The following is a 4,033-nucleotide window of genomic DNA, read 5'->3' on the forward strand; positions in this document are numbered from 1 at the left end:
TAAGAATTAAATACATGCTGATTAACAAAAACCCAGTTTTTTTTTTCTTTTGAACTCAGGCTTAAGTTATCATTTTCATCAGAAAAATAACAAAAAAGAAAACAGAAACTGACAAAAAGAGACAACAATATTTCTCAGGTAATGTTACACTTCCATTAGTGAACATTGCAGATTTAAGTCATTATTTCAAGCAGTTCTGCTATCTGTCAGAAAATACCAATACAAATTTAAACCTTTTATTGAGTATATGAGAAAAAGGCTATGTTTCTTGTCTTTCAGCATTTGCTCTTCACTAGATCTACAAGATCATCTGAGGGATCTGATTGAATCAAGATGCTGCTGATCATTAAAGCTCTTGGTTATAGCTGCTCTAGGACAGGTAAGCTTGTGTTCTAGTATGAATATTACAAACAGGAATACTGATGATTGATTATTATGATTCCTGTTGCCGCATGATCACAGAGCTGCTGCGGTTTCAGAACAGATATTTCCACTGGATATGGCACTGAATTCAGTTGATGACCAATATATGGGCTGTAAAGGGAAAATGGCACATCTGGTGAAGACAAAATATCTGAAGGAAATGGAAAACTCACTAAGCTAAATTTAATCATTATTGGCAACACAGTAAAAATGTTGTCAAGTTTCCAAAAGATCATTTAACGAGAAATAATTTAATCGCTACCCAGCAAGCAATTTAGCGTTTAAAAGACATCTATTAACCGTCTAAACACAGCCCAGACGTCTAGGCTAAAACAAAGCTAAATTTGGGCTGTCAGTGAAAATTTAATAGACGTCTAACCATAGCCCAATAATAGACTAGTCATCAATTAGACCGCTATTAAACAACTACATATACAGTGGGGAAAAAAAGTATTTAGTCAGCCACCAATTGTGCAAGACGTGATGTCTCCGTTCCCTCCTTCAGGGAACGAGGGTTACCATACGTAACCGAGACGTTTCCCAGCAAGCAATTTTGCGTTTAAAAGCCGTCTAGGCTAAAACAAGGCTAAATTTGGGCTGTCAGTGAAAATTTAATAGACGTCTAATCATAGCCCAAGAATAGACTAGTCATCAATTAGCCCGCTATTAAACAACTACATATATACATCTAATAGACAACAAAATGGCAATTCATCCAAACAAATTCAATATACAGCTTTTATTAAGAAAAATACAATTTTTGACAACTTAAGACAATACATTACAAAATGATAAAAATACAAAAGAATTAATGACAAAATAAAATGTTATAAATACAATACACTTAAATATAAATATTTAGATAAAAAAATCTGCAGTTTTTAACAACTTAAGATAATAAAAATATAAAAATGAAAAAATTAAATATTTTAAATAACTTAAGATATTTAAAAGAAAAAAAAATCTAATACAAATCAAGAGCATGTCATCACACTTCACATTAAAACATTACGGATAAATGACAACATGAAAAAAAAAATGATTAATCCTTTTGTTGGTTTACTTTTAACAAATAAAACAACCAACAGTGAACTTAAAGGAAATGATTAATTATTGGTTTTATTTCTTTATATTTTCATTTAAAATGCTTCCCAACTGCATTCCTCAAGTCCAACTCTGTTGCTGCCGGGAAGTTGGTCATCACAGCATCTGCCAAATAAGAAAAAAAAGCACAATCATTTTTTACTTTAATTACATTAATTGTGACAGGGAGTCATTCTCTTTTGCTTGGATGCCTACTAAACGAGATAACGAGATATATAGTGTATCACCATTTAGTGTGTTAAAAAAGAGAGAAGCTCTCTGGTAAATGTTGTGTGACATACCTCTATACCTCTAATGAACAATGCAGTCTTTTCACATGCCTCTTTCTGCAGTGGACCACCCCCTTCATGTTGAATTTGGACATGAGGGAATTTTTTTAAAACCCTCAAATATAATACAGATTGAGGTGGTTAACAATTGCAGACAAAGTTTGACATTTCAAAATGACCAGTAAAGGAATTATTTTTTAAATTTCTGATTTGCGTTGTAACTAGTTGAGTACTGACACCACAGTGTTTGATTAATGTGGCAAGATTTGTAGGCTTTACCTGTCCAGCATCCTTCTGGCACTGGCTTTGAGGTTTCTTCCTTCAACTCGGCACAACTTTGACACCTGAATAACACATGCCAATGTCAGGCGGGTAGTATTATATGCATCCGTGTACACGTGTTTACCAACCTTAAACACTGATGCCCATTGTCCTGCAAGTTTTCCATCACTAACCCTTTAAAACTCTTTATTCCAACAGTTTAAGTTTTTCCCTATAGTGCCCCCCACAATCTGTTTCTGCCTCCAAAATTGTCTGGCACAACTGACTTCATAACAACACACTGATAGCTGCTGTAACTAAAAAGTAGCCCAGTACACACATTAACCTCAAATGTATGGAATAATAAATTCACCCCTACCGTTTTATTACATTATGTTTTCTGTTTGTACTGTTTAGGTTTTAATGCTGTATTGCACATCTGAGCTATTTGCACTATTTTAATACTGCTGTAAACTCTGTATCTAACAAGCCATTGTTCAGTAATAAATTCAATATAATAATTAAAATAAATTATGGACTTTGTCAAAGATGAGAGCTATAGTGAGGAAAAGTTGTTTTGGAGAGTTTTTTTGTTTGTTTGTTTGTTTTTGTTTTTTACCATTGCTGGAAATCTTTTCAATTTCCAACCACTTTTCCAGATGTTGAAACTCCTCCTCAGCTTCTCCAATTCTTCTGAGTGTGTTCACTGTATAAATTAATATGGATTAATCTTTGTCAAAGCTGTGTTTTTTCTGTTGTTTGCTCTTTCGCCTCTTCTTGCACTGTTTTAAAATCAATTGAGTTTGTAAACACGTACAAATGATCAAACTTTTACTCTATTAAATTTTGCAATTAATCCTCTGAACACATGCGTGCTGAACCATGGGCTAGTCACGGGTCACTATCAACTACGATCTGCTCCCTTCACTAAAATGTCACGGTTCCTAAACATGATAGCAAATAATATAGATAAATAATGAAAAATGTCCAAACGAAAACACAGATACTTACAAGACCAAGTAGGAATGTCCTTTATCGTTTGTTGTTTGCCCGCTGCTCTCTGACAGGTAAACTTAGTGCTCTCTCCTGTAAAAACAAAATTCAAACCACAACACTGATCTCTACTAGGGATGTGCACATCGATATGCTGCAGTATGGATATATCGATACTTAATTATATTAATAATTTCTGCATAACTAAATGTTTTTAGCAGTGTGTGCAGGCAGATCGGGGACGGTATGTGTATGATATATAAAAAGAAAAGCTCTCGCGGATGCGATTGTATGACGTTACCATAGACTGTATAAAAACATGGACGTAGTGTCCGTGACGTCACCCGTAGGTTCCTGAAGAGGTTTTTGAAGCTCAAAGTGGGCAGAGCCGGCCGACGCCATCTTGGCAGCGTGTCACTCCCGAATAATCGAAAATGGGCAAAAGGCGGGAGCTGGTTGCTGAAGCCACGCCCACCTAGCTCGACGGTGGTGACAGCAGCGGCAATCCACCTGTCACTCAAGTGGCCACGCTATTAATTATGCAGAACTTTAAGGCTTAATATAATTTAAACGGATGACTTATAAAAAAATTCACCCCCCTCACAGTTGTCATGAAGGGCAAAATTAGCTATATAAACCTAAATCATTATTGGAACCAGGATGTAAACGTTTTTTTCTGCTGTAAAGTTGGCCATTTTAACATGGGGAGTCTGTGGGATTGACTCCCTTTTGCAGCCAGCCTCTAGCGGCCAGTCGATGAATTACAGTTTAAGTCACTTCCTTGTTGGGAGGTTGCTGCTTGGACGTTACACACCGATTGGTCTGCGGCTGCACAGCAACAATACAAGCAACCTTGTCATTCTTGAGACGTGGGACAAAACAGGTTCAGCAAGGGTAACTGCTATTAGGTTTAAAAATAAAAATATTTTCAATTTTAAATGTCATGAGGGATTAATAATAGAATGTATTTAACACAATTATCA

General features: G+C 35.6%; 1 long non-coding RNA gene across 1 annotated transcript; it reads right to left on the bottom strand.

Annotated features, from left to right (window-relative positions):
- Positions 1-1,616: 1,616 nt before the first annotated feature.
- LOC107601568 (uncharacterized) lies at positions 1,617-2,097 on the bottom strand. Its single transcript, XR_001610946.1, has 3 exons — positions 2,076-2,097; positions 1,817-1,911; positions 1,617-1,632 (listed from the first exon to the last, which is right to left on the bottom strand). It is a non-coding gene; the product is annotated as an uncharacterized lncRNA (long non-coding RNA).
- Between the last annotated feature and the right edge of the window lie 1,936 nt (positions 2,098-4,033).

The sequence above is a fragment of the Sinocyclocheilus grahami genome, unplaced genomic scaffold (genome assembly GCF_001515645.1).
Source record: "Sinocyclocheilus grahami isolate Dianchi unplaced genomic scaffold, SAMN03320097.WGS_v1.1 scaffold307.1, whole genome shotgun sequence".
NCBI classification, from domain to species: domain Eukaryota; kingdom Metazoa; phylum Chordata; class Actinopteri; order Cypriniformes; family Cyprinidae; genus Sinocyclocheilus; species Sinocyclocheilus grahami.